This window comes from Salmo salar, chromosome 06 (genome assembly GCF_965601325.2).
Source record: "Salmo salar chromosome 06, fSalSal1, whole genome shotgun sequence".
Taxonomy (NCBI): domain Eukaryota; kingdom Metazoa; phylum Chordata; class Actinopteri; order Salmoniformes; family Salmonidae; genus Salmo; species Salmo salar.
Window position 1 is genome coordinate 40,451,975 of NC_138296.1, and position 20,985 is coordinate 40,472,959.

General features: G+C 47.0%; 1 long non-coding RNA gene across 1 annotated transcript; it reads left to right on the forward strand.

Annotated features, from left to right (window-relative positions):
• The first annotated feature begins 14,439 nt into the window (after window positions 1-14,439).
• Window positions 14,440-20,385, forward strand: LOC106607227 (uncharacterized). The gene is made up of 3 exons (XR_006770405.2): window positions 14,440-14,573; window positions 17,558-17,653; window positions 19,987-20,385. It is a non-coding gene; the product is annotated as an uncharacterized LOC106607227 (long non-coding RNA).
• Window positions 20,386-20,985: the final 600 nt, after the last annotated feature.

Below are 20,985 nucleotides of genomic sequence, written 5' to 3' on the forward strand. Positions count from 1 at the left end.
TTTTATGAATACAGCATAGGGCATGTTCTGAGAATTGTCAATATGAGTTCTGGATGTTCAAATCAATAGTGTTACTGTAGATGAACAGGCATCCCAGCCAGAGGCCTCAGCTACAGCTGCTTCCAGCCACTCTGAAAAATCACTAAACCTGTGCCATTAACCATCAGTAAGTATCCTGAGGTGCTGTGTGATTCAATCAATGGAGCAATGGGACCGAGTGGCGCAGCAGTCTAAGGCACTAGTGCTAGAGGCGTCACTACAGACCCGGGTTTGATACCGGCTGTATCACAACCGGCCGTGATCGGGAATCCCATAGCGCGGCACACAATTGGCCCAGCGTCGTCCGTGTTAGGGGAGGGTTTGGCCAGGGTAGGCCGTCATTGTAAATAAGAATTTGTTGTTAACTGACTTGCCTAGTTAAATAAAGGTTAAATAAACAAATGAAGACAGCAGGCTGTGTGTGCTGCTGGTTGTAGAGGAGGTGTGTGTGTGTGTGTGTGTGTTTCATTGCCGGGTGTTTTTGTTCCCCCCATACCCCTTAACAGACAGAGTAAACATTGTAGCTTGGACGTCTGCTGGTCTTCTCCTCTCTCCAAATCACCCATTAGTGGCTTAAGTGTTGGTCATGCCACATGTCTCTCTCCCTCTCGCTCTGTCTCTGTCTGTCTGTCTGTTGTTCACAGGTTATGTGGTAAAACAGGTCCCCCTGCTCCCCCTCCTCTATAAATACCTCAAGTGTTACCTTCCCCTCTTATCTCTAACCTGATCTCCTAGTGTTCTCTTACCTACACAGTAGACTTGTAGTTGTTAGAAACATTTGATCTCTTCGTTGTGGGGTGAGGTTCACCTCATTGTCCACACCACATGGAGGGCGCTTTGTTTCCCCCCACACAAATGAAACCGTATGTGCTTTTGTTGGTTATGTACATGATGTGTACATGAAGCCATGTGAAGCCACTTATAACACCAGATTTCATTACAGGCACATTGTTATTATACATATTTTATAACTACCAGGCCTTCTTGTACCCATCTTCTGTTTGCTTCCTGTGTGTCCTTTGTTAGTGTTTTCTCCGTGTGTCTTTGTGTTTTCTCTGGCTGTGTGAGGGGAGTCTCTCTGAATCTATATGATCTGTCTATTTATTTTCCTAGCAGAGCTCTCTGTGGGTATGAGTGAGACGTCTCCGTGGTGCAGTGGATCTCAGTGTGTAGTCAATGTTAAAGGGCTCCACCCCTTCTGCCCAGGAATCTCTCACAGTATAGAGTTACCTCGATTATTATACCCTGGACTCAATAGACTGTTCCCATGTTCCACTTTATTCATATGTGTGAGTGTGTGGATGTGTTGTTGTGGGTCTGTGTGTTGGTTACTCTACTGGTTTATTGGGCCATATCTATTATGTTCCATTCAGTGTGTGTGACTCTGCCATCACCTCTCTCCCTCTGACAGGGTGGAGAAAGAAATGAGGAGGGCAGGGAGGTCCAGAGAGCTCCATGGTGAGGGACGGTATGGACATAGGGATTGGGAGATGAGGGACACGAGGTAGGGGTTGGGGGGCTTGGGTTTTGGGGCTTCCTGGAGCTTAGGACCTGTGTTTACAGAGCCTTGCTGAAGTACCAGTAGGAAAACACATTCTCTTCCGCACATTCATTATTAAACTAGGCTCGATGAACATGATAACTCAGAGATAATGTTTTCCAAAATAGGACCTGTCATTTGTGCTGTCATACAACTCTTGTCAGTCAGCTTAGATTCTCCTTCTCTGTGTGTGTCTGGCTGAAACACAAGTAAATGTACATAGCGGAGGAGGCTGGTCATTGGAAACATTTAACATTTTTAGATACATCTATGAGAAATATCTGTTTAAAAACACTGCTCTGAAATGGTCTAATCTCAATAGCATCCCCATCATGTGAGGACGGCTATTTTTAGTCCTCCTCTAGAAACACACGGTTTAAAAAATATATATATAAACAACGTCAATAGACAGCCTATACGTATGGCATACCACATAGGACAAATGAACAGATAACCAATCAGATGTCTTGCAGTAGCAATTGACATCTTTCCCATCCAATCAAAGGATTGAATAAACTCTCATACTGTAGGCATGTGCGATTCGGGTGATTTTGATGAAGAACTGATTAACATTTTCAAGGCCAGCTAAGGATGCTATAGCAAGCATGTTTCACATTGGAGTTATTAACTACCAAAAGGCAAGCCTTTGTGATTTTTTAATTGGGGTGCCGCTATGCACACATGAGCTTGTCAGCTATCTACTAGCCAGCTCTGGTCCAGGGCGTTACTTACGTGCGAGATGTAAACAAATAATTCCTAACAACTGGAATAATAATAGATGTATTTCCCCAGTCATTTTCACCCGTCCTCCTCAACTTCTCAAGTCTAAAACAGGCATGAGCAGCAAGCACAGATAAACAGGAACAACAGACTGAGTTTAGGAGTCAGTTAAGCGTGAGAGGTGACAGTCATGGATGGGCTCTATTATATTCCCGAAGCATCAATGACTTAAATGTAAATGTAAAATGCATCAGAGAGGACAAGGGCAAAATCTGAAACCACATGGCAGCCATCAGTGTCTCCCCTTGTCATTGGTGGAGAAACCCAACACTGACATTTCCAGATAATTCTTTGACCTGTGTGTGAGTTCAAATGCTTAATATACTCGCAGGTTTAGATCAATGGTTATGGCGGTGTGCCTTTCTCTCCCCCGTGTGTGTGTGTGTGTGTGTGTGTGTTTGTGCACGTATGGGTGTGTGTATGTGTGTGTGTTTGATGTGTAAAATTGTCACTGAATAGTGTTTTGCATGTTTTCCCGCTCCAGCTGTGCAACATCTGGACCCATAGGTTCACCTGCAGTATGTAGCCTACTAACTGGATGGGCAGTCTTAGAGACAGCTACAGTTGAAGTCGGAAGTTTACATACACCTTAGCCAAATACATTTAAACTCAGTTTTTCACAATTCCTGACATTTAATCCAAGTAAAAATGCCCTGTCTTAGGTCAGTTAGGATCACCACTTTATTTTAAGAATGTGAAATGTCAGAATAATGGTAGAGAGAATGATTTATTTCAGATTTTATTTCTTTCATCACATTCCCAGTGGGTCAGAAGTTTACATACACTGAATTAGTATTTGGTAGCATTGCCTTTAAATTGTTTAACTTGGGTCAAACATTTTGTGTAGCCTTCCACAAGCTTCCCACAATAAGTTGGGTGAATTTTGGCCCATTCCTCCTGACAGAGCTGGTGTAACTGAGTCAGGTTAGTATGCCTCCTTGTTCGCACACACTTTTTCTTTTTTTTTGAGGTTAGGGCTTTGTGATGGCCACTCCAATACCTTGACTTTGTTGTCCTTAAGCCATTTTGCCACAACTTTGGAAGTATGCTTGGGGTCATTGTCCATTTGGAAGACCCATTTGCGACCAAGCTTTAACTTCCTGACTGATGTCTTGAGATGTTGCTTCAATATATCCACATAATTTTCCTACCTCATGATGCCATCTATTTTGTGAAGTGCACCAGTCCCTCCTGCAGCAAAGCACCCCCCACAACATGATGCTGCCACCTCCGTGTTTCACGATTAGGATGGTGTTCTTCGGCTTGCAAGCCTCCCCATTTTTCCTCCAAACATAACGATGGTCATTATGGCCAAACAGTTCTATTTTTGTTTCATCAGACCAGAGGACATTTCACCAAAAAGTACGATCTTTGTCCCCATGTGCAGTTGCAAACCGTAGTCAGTTTTTGTTATGGCGGTTTTGGAGCAGTGGCTTCTTCCTTGCTGAGCGGCCTTTCAGGTTATGTCGATATAGGACTCGTTTTACTGTGGATATAGATACTTTTGTACCTGTTTCCTCCAGCATCTTCACAAGGTCCTTTGCTGTTGTTCTGGGATTGATTTGCACTTTTCACACCAAAGTACGTTCATCTCTAGGAGACAGAACGCGTCTCCTTCCTGAGCGGTATGACGGCCGCGTGGTCCCATGGTGTTTATACTTGCGTACTATTGTTTGTACAGAGGAACGTGGTACCTTCAGGCGTTTGGAAATTGCTCCCAAGGATGAGCCAGACTTGTGGAGGTCTACAATTTTTTTTCTGAGGTCTTGGCTGCTTTCTTTTGATTTTCCCATGATGTCAAGCAAAGAGGCACTGAGTTTGAAGGTAGGCCATGAAATACCTCCATAGGTACACCTCCAATTGACTCAAATTATGTCAATTAGCCTATCAGAAGATTCTAAAGCCATCATTTTCTGCAATTTTCCAAGCTGTTTAAAGGCACAATCAACTTAGTGTATGGAAACTTCTGACCCACTGGAATTGTGATACAATGAATTATAAGTAAAATAATCTGTCTGTAAACAATTGTTGGAAAAATGACTTGTGTCATGCACAAAGTAGATGTCCTGACCGACTTGCCAAAACTATAGTTTGTTAACAAGAAATGTGTGGAGTGGTTGAAAAACGAGTTTTAATTACTCCAACCTAAGTGTATGTGAACTTCCGACTTCAACTGTACATGCGTACTCAGATAAAAGAGAAAGAAATTGGAGCACAGATGTTTCACAGCGTTGGCACAGCTCAGCAGGACACCCTGAAGTAAGGAACGCTTGGGCTCCCAAATGCACTCATGCAGACTGTTGCTACCCTGAAGATTTTGGGAAGGAGAGGGTGGAGGGTGGTGTTTTGGAGGATAGTAAATGATGTGTGAGGATGGGGGACCTGAGGGAGTTGGGTGAAAAAGGTGAAAATAGGGTAAGGAAATAGAGGAAGGATGGATGGATGGATGGATGGATGCAGAGGAGTTGAAAGAAGTGGGTCAGTAGAGGGTAAAATAAGCTTTCGGTAAGATTGCACGCACACTGCCGGGTTGTTTACCTGAGAGATAGAGCAGAGGATCAGGGTGGTGTGTGTGTGTGTGTGTGTGTGTGTGTGTGTGTGTGTGTGTGTGTGTGTGTGTGTGTGTGTGGTGTGTGTGTGTGTGTGTGTGTGCGTGCATGTCTTTCTCACTTCGTGTATTTGTGACAGGGATGACTGCATGCAGGATTTGTTTATATAAGTGTGTTTACAAAAGAGTGTTTGCCCCGACACGTCTCCACTTCCTTATCTTCTATTCTCTCCGGGCAGGATTGGCTGGTTGACTGCAGGGGTCAATGTTGGGGTCATCAGATAACAAGGATCAGGGTCAGGCCATAACAAGAGCACAGCTTTAATCTCTCTCTCTCTCTCTCTCTCTCTCTCTCTCTCTCTCTCTCTCTCTGCTGCCCAGACCAGACAAACCCCCTCTATGGCCCCCATGCACTTCCCTTCACACCCTGGTCCTTTTCACACTATTGTGCCGTCCTGAATCGTACTGTGCTGGCTCGGATATTTTCTTTCCACTTTGTCCTCTCCAGCACAGTTCCAGCAACTATGATGGATGGTAACCAGGCCAGTGAAGTACAGCTCGGCTCAGCTCAGTAGGTTAAAAGGAGTACTTCAGTTAAGAGGGAAAACTAATGTGAAGATGACTAAGGGATATCTGTGAGTGTGTGTGTGAGTGTGTGTCTATGTTTGCTTGTGTGACAGACAGAGTGACAGGGTGGTGGAATGTGCGCATCGTAAAATAACAAAGGCTGTGAGAGGAGATGACAGGGAGACAGTGAGGGTCTAGATCTCACACCCTACCCACACAGCCTGGAGCAGTGCAGTCTACAGACAGCTCAGACACCCTACCAACACAGCCTGAAGCAGTGCAGTCTACAGACAGCTCAGACACCCTACCAACACAGCCTGGAGCAGTGCAGTCTACAGACAGCTCAGACACCCTACCAACACAGCCTGGAGCAGTGCAGTCTACAGACAGCTCAGACACCCTACCAACACAGCCTGGAGCAGTGCGGTCTACAGACAGCTCAGACACCCTACCCACACAGCCTGGAGCAGTGCAGTCTACAGACAGCTCAGACACCCTACCCACACAGCCTGGAGCAGTGCAGTCTACAGACAGCTCAGACACCCTACCCACACAGCCTGGAGCAGTGCAGTCTACAGACAGCTCAGACACCCTACCCACACAGCCTGGAGCAGTGCAGTCTACAGACAGCTCAGACACAGCACCAGACATTCACAATCACCTAGACAAGAAAATGGCCACAAAGGACACCAATTGTCCAGCTGAGACCGTCCATGACACAGCTATTTCAGTTGTACCATCCATGTTCATGATCAGTTGATATATAAAATACAATTTTGCCTTCTTTTCAGTGCAGATTGGTCTTTTGATGTGCAGGTCTCGGCACTCAGCAGTTTGCCATGAAAGGGACCATGGTGTTAGCTAGCCTCCACCAGGGATCTGGGAGTGGTGTTGTTATTGTAAATCACAGTTGAAACACACTTGAAATTGAGCAGAGATTTACTGACTGTGCAGCGGTAGGTCCCCTGCTGCTCACCACAACACACCACCCTGGGGTCTGGTGCTTTGATCTCCTACACACTCTACACATTCTTCCCTTCTCCATGTCACTTCCCTTCCCTCTCCCATGTTTATGAGGGGCTGGCAAACAGGAACTGAACACTGGTCCAGTCGCCCAGACCTCTGTCTTCACGGTCACCAGGGTCACCACAACGGTCACCCTGACAAACCACCGCTGCTGTTGGCCAAAAAAGTGATGATCTTTTCCGACTCTCATTTTCATTTCACTCCTTTACGCAATCACAGGAGGGAGGGAAGGAGGGAACGTATTGTGCAACATTGGAATCATCACACAGCATTGTAAATGTTTCATGGCCACCCATTTTCGCTCTCACATGAGATAGTGGCTATTTTCATAGTCAATAATGGCACTGTTTATTTTTTGCACGAAGGTCAGGGGTTTTTATAGCATGGGACGGTGGGAGATCATCTCTCTCTGTCTCCCTCTCTCTCTCTCTCTCTCCTGCAATCTCTCTCTCTCCCCCCTCTCTCTCTCCTGCACTCTCTCTCCAGTACTCTCTCTCTCTCTCTCTCTCTCTTTCTCTCTCTCTCTCTCCGGCACTCTCTCTCTCTTTCTCTTCTGCACTCTCTCTCTCCTGCACCCTCTCTCTCTCTCTCTCTCTCTCTCTCTCTCTCTCTCTCTCTCTCTCTCTCTCTCTCTCTCTCTCTCTCTCTCTCACTCCACCTTGTCTCCACAGTCGTCATCAGGTTGGGTCTGTTGTGTTGATTCTCCTTCTGGTTCCTGCAGCTGCTGCCTCCACTCCTCTTTCCTTCCCATGACCTGGTAACTGGGTGTTGAGACAGTGAGCAGGGAGCAGGAAGGCTGCAGACCAGAACAGGCCAGGCCAGGGTAGGGGAGACCAGAGTGGAGGATGGATGAGGGGGATGGATGGAGGAGGGGAAGGAGGGTTTTGTCAGAGTTTGGTGATGTTGATACAGCTGTGTCGTAATTACATTATGACCTCACCGGTCACATCCAATCAAAACTGAAATAACACGTCGGCCACAGCCAATCAAAACGGCAAACACATTTGGCAATTCAAAGAAAAGGATTGGAAGACTAGGAGCCCAAAAAGAATAGGAAATTGAACGCCAGCACCCTTATTACATACACTATAGACACTAATGTATAAACACAATGTTAACTGTAAACACTCACCTATTACACAGTGTGCTCTAAATACTCAAAGCTAAGATTCCACCCACACATGGTCTACTTAATCAATAAGGCCCGAGGAGGTGTGGTATATGGTCAATATACCATGGCTAAGGGCTGTTCTTACGCACGACTGTAACGCCCTGGCCATAGAGAGGGGTTTTTTGTTCTTTATTTTGGTTTGGCCAGGGTGTTACATTGGGTGGGCGTTCTATGTTCATTTTCTATGTTATCTGTTTCATTGATTTTGGCCGTGTGGCTTCCAATCAGGCACAGCTGTTGTTGGTTGTTGCTGATTGGGAGTCACACATAAGTGCCTGTTTTTCCATTGGGGTTTTATGGGTAATTGTTTCTGTTTAGTGTTTTGCACCTGACAGGACTGTTTGGCTGTCGGTTTTCTTGTTTTGCTTTGTGTAGTGTTCTTTAGTAAATTAAACTTCAATGATGAACACTAACTCCGCTGCATATTGGTCCACTTTCTCAGACGATGACTTCTCTGTTTCGTCTGACGACGAAGACAGCCGTTACAACGACGCAACGTGTAGTGCCTGGACACAGCCCTTAGCCATGGTAAATTTACCATATATCACAAACCCCAGAGGTGCCTTATTGTTTTTATAAACTGGTTACCAACGTAATTATATACACTACCGTTCAAAAGTTTGGGGTCACTTAGATCCTTGTTTTCCATGAAAACACACATGAAATGAGTTGCAAAATTAATAGGAAATATAGTCAAGACATTTTTTGTATTTATTTAACCTTTATTTAAATATGACGGTCTACCAAAAGGCCTCCTGTGGGGACAGGGGCCTGGGATTCAAATAAATATAATATAAATATAGGACAAAACACACATCATGACAAGATAGACAACACAACACTACATAAAGAGAGACCTAAGACAACAACATAGCACGGCAGCAACACATGACAACACAGCATGGTAGAAGCACAACATAACAACAACATGGTAGCAACACATGGTAGCAGCACAAAACATGGTACAAACATTATTGGGCACAGACAACAGCACAAAGGGCAAGAAGCTAGAGACAACAATACATCACGCAAAGCAGCCACAACTGTCAGTAAGAGTGTCCATATTGAGTCTTTGAATGAAGAGATAGAGATAAAACTGTCCAGTTTGAGTGTTTGTTGCAGTTCGTTCCAGTCGCTAGCTGCAGCGAACTGAAAAGACGAGCGACCCAGGGATGTGTGTACTTTGGGGACCTTTAACAGAATGTGACTGGCAGAACGGGTGTTGTATGTGGAGGATGAGGGCTGCAGTAGATATCTCAGATAGGGGGGAGTGAGGCCTAGGAGGGTTTTATGAATAAGCATCAACCAGCAGTAAAAATAAATGTTTTGCCGTACCTGTGATATACGGTCTGATATACCACTGCTGTCAGACAATCAGCATTCAGGGCTCGAACCACCCAGTTTATAATCAAAACTAACACCCTCGCCGTCTCACCATCATACTGAACATTGATGAGGAAACCTGACTCTGGACATATTGCATTAATACGTCGATTTTTTTCCCCGGCTGAAGCCCAGACCGAGCCGACACTTTTCCAGCTTAAGTAGATGATGACAGATGAGCGGAGTGTGCCGCCATATATTGGATTTCTTATTAAATAATATGATGGGAGTCACGGTGTCAAACAGAGCTGTCTGCCTGGCGTACACTGAGACTGTGACTGAGGTTTCCACATGATGAAGATTGGAAGTAGTTTCATTTGTGAACCCACTTTCAGCCTCCGGGCCTGCCAGCTGGACCCTCTGGGTAGTATGATGTGAGTCATGCCATTAAATCCACGGCAAACAAAAGTCAAAGCTAATCTAGGGCAGCAGATAGAATAGTCACTGCAACACACACACACCAGGAAGACTGGTTTGTTCATGAAAAGAGTAGTTGACACATGGGACAGAGTTCATTGTGAGGAGGGCAGGCTGAGCAGAGCAGTCGTCCCTCCAAGGAATTATGGAAACTTCCCTCGCTAGGAATTTGGTGTGGCCTATGGGAAATGTGAGAGACAGGGGCCACATTAGATCCCTGTTAGAACCAAGCCTGTTCAGCCTCAGATTCCTGCTACACTACCCCATGAGCGGGAGGTGTGTGCGTGTGCGTGTGTGAGACTAACAAACTGTGGTGGTATGGAAGTGTTTTGTGACCATGGACCGAGCTGTAATGCTGGAAAACATCCAGTGTTTATCTGGAAAGTCAGAGTTTGGCAACTGTGCAAGTCCTGAAGAATGCTCCATAAAGTGACGAACATCGCTGCTAGCTAACACAAAAGAAAGCTGGCTTAAATAAAGGCTCACACGAACCCCTCTTCCAGGGCTATCAGTGATCATGTTAAATTGAAGCAGATTGGTTGAGATGGTTGTGATAGTTTTACGACTCCATGGTGAAACTATAACAGCAACAGGCTTATAATGCTAATACGCTGTGGGTCTGCGTGGGTGTTGGTAACTTACTGGAGGGTTTGTCTTCTTTCTGTTGCGTAAGAGGCATTGGTGCTGACAATAACTTACTAGGCCACTGGTGTGACTCATTGAGAAACTGGTTCAAAGGGCAGAACAGTACACTAATAGAGATACACTCTGGTCCTTTTTATTAGTACACTAACACACTCTGGTCCTTTTTATTAGTACACTCCCCACACACACACACACACACACACAGGTGCATGCACAAACACGCACACACACAAACAAACTCATATGCAGTTACTCAAGAGACTCTGTATACGTATAAGGTTACACATGTTTGCCTCTACGTACATGTGCATCCACAGCCAACAGAACAACGGTGTGGCTGATTCATTGTCTCAATGTGCATACTGTTCAGTCTGAACTATTGTAATCAGTTGGCCTGTTACAAACCAGTCCACTTATCCTCTACAGTCTTCAGCTGACTACTTGAGCCAGGGAAATGCTAGTTACCTAATCATGTGCACTGTTGACCCCTTAGCTCAAATAACACAGTTGAACTGTAGGGTTCCATCTTTGAGAAAGAGATCTACCCTATAGGGATAGACTGGGGGAAGTGGAAAAAAATGGTCAGTACTGGTCTACTTTTTTTTAGTTAACCTTTATTTAACTAGGCAAGTCAGTAAAGAACAAATTCGTATTTACGATGACAACCTACCCCGGCCAAACCCAGACGACGCTGGGCCAATTATGCACCACCCTATGGGACTCCCAATCACAGCCTGTAACGGCTGTCGTCGGGAATAGAGGACCAAAACGCAGCAGGAATGTGGATGCTCATCTTGTTATTTATTTTTAAATAAAGAGAACACCAAAATAACAAACAAAGAACGCACGAACAACAAAACAATCTCCCACAACACCTAACCATTACCCATATATAGGACTCTACAATCAGAGGCAACGAGAAAGCACCTGCCTCCAATTGAGAGTCCAACCCCCCATCAACCTAAACATAGAAATACAACAAACCAGAAAGAACATAGACCAAAACCCGGAAATAATAAATCAAACACCCTACTACATACACCACCACCCCGAAACACATAAACAAAATACCCTCTGCCACGCCCTGACCAAACTACAATAGCAAATAATCCCTAAACTGGTCAGGACGTGACACAGCCGGATGTGATAAAGCCTGGATTCGAACAAGGGACTCTAGTGACGCCTCTTGCACTGAGATGCAGTGCCTTAGACTGCTGCGCCACTCAGGATCTTAAGGGTTGGCTTTCCCATAGACACCAATGCGATAGCAGCTGGGTCTGGTCTGCCTAGTTCACTGATTCACATTGAAACGGAAAAATTGAGGGAGTGGGATGTCTTGCTTCCTCTTCTGTCTCTGCTCTAACCTCAACTGTTTCTAGTCCTGTCTGTCTGTTGCACCATAGTTGAGTCAGAGTCATGCTCCAATCAGACCCTACAGGCCTTATTAACCTATTAATGCTGCAGCGTGTTAGTCATAGTTTCCTTGTTACACCTTTATAGGCCGCAATCAACGGCGGTGCCTTCAATTCATCCTTCTGTGCCTGAGGCTGTTGCTATCTCTAACAGCCATCTACCAGGAGGGAAAAGTGAGAAACAGTTAGGTCACAAACACCAAGGAAACCATTGTTGTCATGGTTAAAATAACACAAACTATGGAGATGGTGGTCAACGGAGATAATGAATGAGCTGGGGATAGCATGCAATATAACAGCTGTCAATAATAGCACCCACACATGTAATGGGTGGCATAAGAGGCATTTGTTATGATTCATGAAATGATAGAAAGTCACATCAGTAATTAATTGCCTGTAATTATAATGTGTAAAGGGAGTCTGTGTGTGTGTGTGTGTGTGTGTGTGTGTGTGTGTGTGTGTGTAACTGGCTCTGATACAACCCAGCCCATTGGCCATGTGAGTGATAGACCTGTCTGCACATGCCCATTAGGCCGCAGTGAGGCAGTAGGCTGATTCGTCTGCAGTGCTAGATTGGTTCGTTTACAGGTGAATGACACATCTGTCAAAGGGCAGCAGCAGATGATCCTCCGTTCTGGGCCGGGCCAAGGAGAAGAGGAGTCATGACAGGACCTCTCAGCTCAGCTCTCGTGAATAACACACAAACAGAGAACATCCATAAACAGTTTAGAAGTCAGCCGTTTGTTTCAATTCTTTCCAAACGGGTGGGATGGAGGGATGAGGGGATTGGAGGGGTGAGAGGGTGAAAAAGTGAACCAGAGCAGTTGATATTCCCTCTGTAGGGGCCCAATAGGGCGGAGTGACATCATCAGCCTTCCTCTGCCTCCCCTGCTCCTATGGGACATTCTGCCTGTACAAACAAACCCACCCTCTGGGCCTCTTGTCTAATGGGAACCAGACCTGCCCAGGCACTGAACCCCTCCCTCCCTCCCTCTCTTTCTCTCTTTTTCTCTCCCTTTCTCCTTCCTTTCTCTCTCTCCCTCTCTCTCTCTCTCTCTTTCTCCCTCTCTCCCTACACTCCCACACTTCACAAGTAACTACAGCTGAGGGATGCACTTCAATTATCCCAAACAGACCTGAAACTATTTCCTCTCTCTCTCCCTCCTTCTTTCCCACATAGCAATGAGTCATGACGTTTCACCTTTCCTCCGCTCTGGCTGACCTCTGTGACCTTGGAGCCACCAGACGCCCACCAACCTTTGCTTATCTCCCGCTCCCAATCTCCCCCTTGACCCTGCTCCTCTCCTCACAGTTATATGCTCCCTCCCTCCCTCCCTCACCCCCTTTTCTCTTGATGATTATTTAATCCCTGTAACACTTTAGTGTCACTCTGGCCCTTGGCAAGCACTTCATCTTATGTGCTATTTTTCCTTGACCTAGTTTTGAGGTAAAGCTTTCAGCTTGTGAGATAATGCGCACAGCGGTCTAAGGCACTGCATCTCAGTGCTAGAGGCGTCACTACAGAAACCCTGGTTCGAATCCAGGCTGTATCACAACTGGCCGTGATTGAGAGTCCCATAGGGTGGCGCACAATTGGCCCAGCATTGTCCGGGTTTGGCCGGGGTAGGCCATCATTATAAATAAGAATTTGTTCTTTACTGACTTGCCTAGTTAAATAAAGGTTTGATATATAATTAGACAGTGAGGGGCTATGCTAATTGGACAATCTTATGGCAGTAACTGCATCATTAGATTTCTAACCAATGAGGTAAACACGTACTAATCACAGACTCTCCACTTGGCCAACAGTGGACGAGGCACCATCTTGGACTGAGTGTCAGTGAGTGAGTGCACGTCATCTCTGAATGCAGGTCTGAATGTTCTTATTGTTTAAGGAGTACGTTCATAGTTTATCTGTGAATGTCCTACCAGTCTCCTAGCTGTTATTTTATCTGAGTGTTCTGTTTCACCACAGCATAGAGAGAGAGAGAGAGAGAGAGAGAGAGAGAGAGAGAGAGAGAGAGAGAGAGAGAGAGAGAGAGAGAGAGAGAGAGAGAGAGAGAGAGAGAGAGAGAGAGAGAGAGAGAGAGAGAGAGAGAGACTCCACATTGAGTACAATGCAGAAAGGGCTGGTTGAGAGCGTAACGGATGACATTCACTTCCTAAGACATGAGGCACTGTTTTTATAGTACTTCCTTATCACTGGACGACTGTGTCACTGCTAATTAGCATATCTCTGGAAGATAGAGGATGACAGAGTATGTGTTGCTGCTGCCTTCTGTTCCACTGACTCGCTGTGTGTGTGCGTGCATGTGCTTGCGTGTGTGTGTGTATGTGCATGTGCGGTGTCTACTAAGAGTGTGTGTCCAACACTATAATATGTGAGAAGGTGGTGTGTGCCAGAATCAGCAGCGGGTGGGGAATGAAATGTCCTGGAAACGTAACAGATTTGTTGTAGAGGCAGCAGAGCAGCACCATGAGAATGACTGGAGTGATTGGCAGGGATTCAGACACACTGGATCTTACTGTCACTTCTGTGTCCATCCATCCCTCCATCCCTCCATCCCTCCATCCCCTCCATCCCTCCATCCCTCCATCCCTCCATTCCCTCCATCCCTCCATCCCTCCATCCCTCCATCCCCTCCATCCCTCCATCCCTCCATCCCCTCCCTCACATCTGGGCACAGACCCACCAATGTCCCTGCAGGCAGAGTGCTCAGACTCCACAGCCTCCTCCGTAAATTCACCCCCACCCCTCTCCTCTCTGTCCCCCTCTTTCCCTGGCCTGCTCTGTCTGTTTTTCTCCTTTTCTGTGGAGCTGCTGTGTGTTGCTTTCTGGCAGCGCTGCTGTCTTTGTGTCGTGCGGGCCGGGAGTGGCCAGGCCCCAACACACCCCTCTGGAGCAACAGTGTGTATTTCTGCGCTGTCAGCGGAAAGCCAGACCTGGCGGTAACAGACATGTACAGACTTACTGGGGATGACTGTCCTGGAGACTGAGGGAAGGAGGGAATGCAGGTGTGTCTGTGAAAGTGGTATAAATGATAGGTGAGTGTATGAGTCAGTTTGACTTTGTTCTTGTGAGTGACTGTGCGTGCAAAGTTTAGCCTCAAAATCCTGATGCTTTTGCCCCCCAGTGCTGAATCGATCTGCTGTGGGCAGTAGGCATTGATCAAAAATGGGCTTTCTCGCTGCTCTCTCTCTCTCCCGCTCCATTTCTCTCTCTCTTTCTTTTTCACTCTCTTATCTTCCTTCTTAGATAAAACTTCTTGTGAGAAATTGAAAAGGGAAGGTCGTCTTGTAGGGCTTGACCTGATGATAAGGTAACATGCACTGACTGTACAAAACATTAAGAACACTCCTTCCATGACATAGACTGACCAGGTGAATCCAGGTGAAAGCTATGATCCCTTATTGATGGGGGATGGGGGGGGTGCAACTCAATATTAGGAGGGTGTTCCTAATGTTTGGCGTGCTCCGTGTATTTAAATAGGCCTAACCATTGCAATGAATATATTGATACTTTACATAAAAAATGAACACTCTCACTAATGTAAATCACAGCCAAAATCATAATAACCAATTACTTTCATAGCCTTTACAGACAGTGTTTATTCAAATCTAAGAGTTTGGTAGTGTAAATGTAATGTGACGAATGATCTATTCTACTCTGATCTAATGTGCACACTGGTGCGGACCCACTGCTGCCACTTCAACGACAACAATGAAGTCAAAAAAGGGAGTCAGGTACTTTCCATTCCTTCTTTAGAATCACTTAGAAATTGGAATGGATTGGAAGGATCTTTCTTTTCACAGGCGTTTCTGTAAATGGGGAATGGTTTTCTTGGCCAGAAGACCGAGGATCTTTCCAGAATGCTGTAAAAATACTCACATTGTTAAAGGTGTGTGTGTGTGTGTGTGTGTGTGTGTGTGTGTGTGTGTGTGTGTGTGTGTGTGTGTGTGTGTGTGTGTGTGTGTGTGTGTGTGTGTGTGTGTGTGTGTCTGTGTGTGTGTGTGTGTGTGTGTGTTTGTGTGTGTGCATTCATGTATATATGTGCCCATGTGCACGTGCATATATGTCCATGTGCGTGTGCACGTATGTGTGTGATCTTCCTAGTCCACAGTAGGGCCCCCTGAGAGAAAGAGCTGATGCCTGCCCCCACACCTCCTCTGTGTAGAAGGCAGCAGGTCAGGTCTCTTCCTGTTGCTGCTGCCTGAGGAGAAGCAGCTGTAGAGTTGAATCAGCTCTGCTACAGCCTCTTGCCTAGGCGTTTCCTTGATGTCATCAGAATACAGCAATAGCACCCTGGCAGCAATAAACCGTCAGTCAAATTCATTGACTCACATCAGGGACAAAAGTTTCCAGTCAGTTTGTCTCTCTGTCTCCATGATTTTACGACATATTGACTTGGGTTTTCACAGAAAGATACAGTAGCCTACAGCAGCATGTGTCTAACCAATCAGACGGATCTGTTCTCCATTCCTTTTGATATTTTGTGCTTTATTTACAACTTCTCTATGTCGAATTGTTCTTCTCTTTTCTTTTCTGTTGCTTTTCTGTTTCAGTCCTTCCTCTTCCACATTGTTCCACTGCCACATTGCAGTCCAGTCTAGACCAGTTGTGAAAGTTCAGCCACTTGGACCTGGATCTAGAAATGCTTTTCACAGAGGGCCTTTTGGTTCCTTTTGGTTCCTGGTGGCACCTTCATTGGGGAGGACAGGCTCTTAGTAATGGATGGAATGGAACACAAGTGTTTGATACCATTCCATTCACTCCATTCCAGACACTATGATCAGCCGTCCTCCCCTCACCAGCCTCCCATGGTTCTAATGCAGTTAAAGCTCTAGTCTATACGTATAGTCAAGTGATCATGATGATGTGGCATGAGCAGTGAGCACTACTGAGAATCAACTGAGTTAGGGGCCTCCACACCCCCTCCTTCCCTCCGCCAGACCTCTCTCCACTCCTCCACTCCACTCCTGAATAAAATATTGAGTGTGGGATTACTTTCACAAAAGGAGGAACACGAATCCCTGACTTCCTGCCCATTGATGAGGTCACCGGTCTCTAAGGGAGTGTCTGTGAAATGTATGCTCAATAACAGCCCAAGCGATGGATGGCAGGGAGGAGAGGAGAGAGGGAGGGGGTGGAGGAGAGAGAGGGGGGTTGAGAAAATAAGTATGTGGAAGAGAGGGAGGGGGTGGAGAGTGAGGCCAGGGGGGGGCAGAGAGTGAGGGAGTGGAGGAGAGAGATGGACAGAGAGAGGTAGAGGACTAGAGTACTATAGGGGTTGTGAGGTGGTAGTGGAGGGTGGCTGGGGAATGAGCTGGGGTGCTGGGGTAGGGGGGAGGTAGCTTAAACGTCCAGCGATTGTCTCTAGCGTGCCGCGGGCACTTGGCCATGAGTACATGAGTACATGAGTACAGCATGTACTCATGTTATGGAGAAGGCTCGACTAGCTCTTAAAAAATTACTCCAAGGGGGTGGGGGTGTGAACGCTCCACAGCCAGGAAAATCTCACTAAATGGGGGAGCGAGTTCCAGAGTTGGCCGAGAAACCCTCTTCTTTTCATTTATCCCAGATGGCCCTAGAACAGTAAATTGCTCTGTGAGTGGAGACAAGGGGAGTATTTGCTTTGTGATCAGTCTTATGACCTATGGGGAGAGATATGGATCAGTATACTCCAATACCCAGCATGCTCTACTTCTCCCTGGGGCCTGCTTCATTCGTATCTGACAATGTTGAACCTTTCACCAACCTAGAATATCTTCCTGACAACCCCCAAATCCCCACAATAGCTCCTTTGGATAAAAGGAACTATGAGTATTACGTCACATGTCCCTCCCTGTCCCGTGTAACCCCTACGTAACCTGTTGTATCACAATCTGTTCTGAATCAGCTGGCTTCCCCGACTCCCTGAAATTCTAGATGATATAAGTGTGTGCTGATGATTGGAGTGGGACCTGCATGTGTCTCAGTGAAGGTCATGTGCTGTGTGTGAGCCATTAGCTACTCTGTTCCCTCTCCACAGGCCCAGGGCAGCTGGCTGGGCCTGGGCTGCTGGGACGACTGATGAGGGGGGAACACCTCGTGTACCCTGTCTGAGGCTGAGCCGGGCCGGCTGGGGGTGAGGATGGGATAAGGGTGTCTCTCTCTAACACACTCACACAAAGCCATTTTGTTTCTAGCCCAGGCCCAGATGGAACTGTTCTGTTGCCAAGGTTCCTGATCTCTACATCCTGCCTCCCAGTGAAAAGGTCCAGTCTTCAAACGACTAGCAGGAACAAAGACTCATACAGCAAACTGCATGGCGTTAGGTCACACACTCACACATTCCCACTGCCTATGTACACACTATCGCTCTGTCCCTTGATCCTTATCTCCCCTCCCTTTCTCCTTCTCAGCCTTCTCCATCACCCTCTCTCTCTCTGTCTTTTGAAAATTGCTCATACATTCTCTGACCCACAAATGCAATTGGCTACACACACACACACACACGCATGCACACGCACACACGTTTTACTATCCTTATGGGGACAAAACAATTGATTCCCATTCAAAATCCTATTTTCCCTCACCCTAACTCTTAACTTTAACCCAACCCCAAAATCCTAACCCTAACCCTAACCCTAACCCTAAAACTAAACCTAACTCTAAACCTAACCCTAAGCCTAAAAAAGCAGTCCCCACAAGGATAGCAAAAACCAAACCACACACACACACACACACACACACACACACACACACACACACACACACACACACACACACACACACACACACACCACACACACACACACACACACACACACACACACACACACACACACACACACACACACACATTCTCCCTGCTCTTATTCTTCCTATGCCTCACCCCTGGGCAGTAACAGCATAATGCTTTCCAGATGCTGTATATTATCCACCCTTACCCAACTTTGGAAATGCCCCCCTCTCAAGGCGTTAATGGTGCCCAGGAGGTCTCTGAGAGGGGGAAGGGGTCAGCAGCCCTTTCATGCTCCCACTGAGCCGCTAAAACAGTTCTCTTCCCTCCTTTCCCTTTCACAAAGTAATTGTTGACCTGTCGTCTCTTCGCCCTGATCTGCAGGGTTACATACAATACATGGCTGGGACGGAGTTGAAAGACATTCTGACAGTATTTCAGTACACAGATAATCTCTAAAGCAGATGTGAAAGGTCCACTGCTGTCCTTCCTCCAGATGGTTAGTGATGTTCATGTTGGGTTACCAACTGTCTGCAGCCACTGGATGATGGGCTTAGGTTGTTGGCTGTAACCATGGTGGGGTATCTGGTGTCGGTGGTCTGCTGTTCAGCGAGGTGCCTCGCTCCCTCTGTATTCGTTCATCATACTGTATCGCCCAGTCTGAATGATGAACATCTATCCACTGTAGAAAATCAATGGCCAGTGAGTGTAATCTCAAACGCTGGCTTGGTTTACCTCCCTCCCTCCCCACACCCTGCTAATGGGAGAGGATCATTAAAGCAGTATGATTAAACCTCCATCTTAGATCTCTGTGTGTCATACAGGGATACATGCTGTAATCGTTAGTGTGAATAGCTCCATCATTAGGCTCTTTCTGCTCCTCAGTATGAAACCTCATATGGGCCACAAGGGATCCAGTCCCAGAGCCCCAGTCTCTCCAGTCCCAGTCCCTCCTGCCCCAAAGCCCCAGTCCCTCCAGTCCCAGAGCCCCAGACCCTCCTGCCCCAGAGCCCCAGACACTCCGGTCCCAGAGCCCCAGTCCCTCCAGTCCCAGAGCCCCAGTCCCTCCAGTCCCAGAGCCCCAGTCCCCCCAGCCCCAGTTCCCCCCACCCCAGTCCCTCCAGTCCCCCAGCCCCAGTCCCTCCTGCCCCAGAGCCCCAGACCCTCCAGTCCCAGAGCCCCAGTCCCCCCAGCCCCAGTTCCCCCCACCCCAGTCCCTCCTGCCCAAGAGCCCCAGACCCTCCAGTCCCAGAGCCCCAGTCCCTCCAGTCCCAGAGCCCCAGTCCCCCCAGCCCCAGTTCCCCCAGTCCCAGAGCCCCAGTCCCCCCAGCCCCAGTTCCCCCAGTCCCAGAGCCCCAGTCCCTCCAGCCCCAGAGCCCCAGTCCCTCCTGCCAGCCCATGTTTATAATTGTAATCCCCTTCTTTAAAACAAGGATGAGACATCTCATTCGGCTGCCAGACTCCACTATAATGAGTGTTTTATTCATGTTGTTGTGCTAGACAACCTTAGGGTGGTTGGAAGAGGAAATATGAATATGAATGGTACATAACTGAAATCAAGGATGGCTGTGGCACACACGCACACACACACACACACACACACACACACACACACACACACACACACACACACACACACACACACACACACACACACACACACACACACACACACACGCACACATGCATGCATATACACACATGGGAAAAATGACAAATGTCTCTGTATGTCTCAGGCACACTGAGGTGGAGAAAAAGTGACGACACAGAAATAAGACGGTATACAACTGGGGCACGGAGACATTATACTAGATAACACAACATCTTGGTAGTCCAGCGGGTCCAGCGGCTCCAGGGGGCATGAGCATGGCTGGGGCCACAAACCAGACGAGACCGGCCGGAGGGTGGAGAGCTGAGAGCAGAGAGCGGGAACAAACTCCAGCCTCCAGACCGAGGAGCTGTTCTGTGAGAATGTGTCCATCTGCAGCATACGCTGGAGCCCGCCCAAAAGAAACAGACTAAAATTAAACCACAGCAAGACAGCCAAGCTCCGTGTTTAAAGTACTCACAAACAGAGGATTACTGTGTTATACCATCTGTAAAGCTCTGAGAAAGGACCAATAATGCTGTCTAAATCCTACCACAATACAGCCAATGGTCTTGCTAAACAGTCTGTTGTCATGTACTGTAATAATACACTATTGTTGAGTATCTATCATAGAGCAAAAATGTGATTATGTAGGTTGTTTCTGGTCTGGACATAATGTAGATTGCATTTCAGCTCAGACTATTGATCTTGATCTCTAGGACTTGGGGGGGGGGGGGGGGGGGGGGGGGGGGTTACATTTACTCTGACAGGGGGTGGTTTCATTTGCAAGATAATGCTGTTTCTCTTCAACCACCCAGCAGCACCATATGTACAAACCACCCAGCGGCACCATATGTACAAACCACCCAGCAGCACCATATGTACAAACCACCCAGCAGCACCATATGTACAAACCACCCAGCGGCACCATATGTACAAACCACCCAGCAGCACCATATGTACAAACCACCCAGCAGCACCATATGTACAAACCACCCAGCAGCACCATATGTTCAAACCACCCAGCAGCACCATATGTACAAACCACCCAGCGGCACCATATGTACAAACCACCCAGCAGCACCATATGTACAAACCACCCAGCAGCACCATATGTACAAACCACCCAGCAGCACCATATGTACAA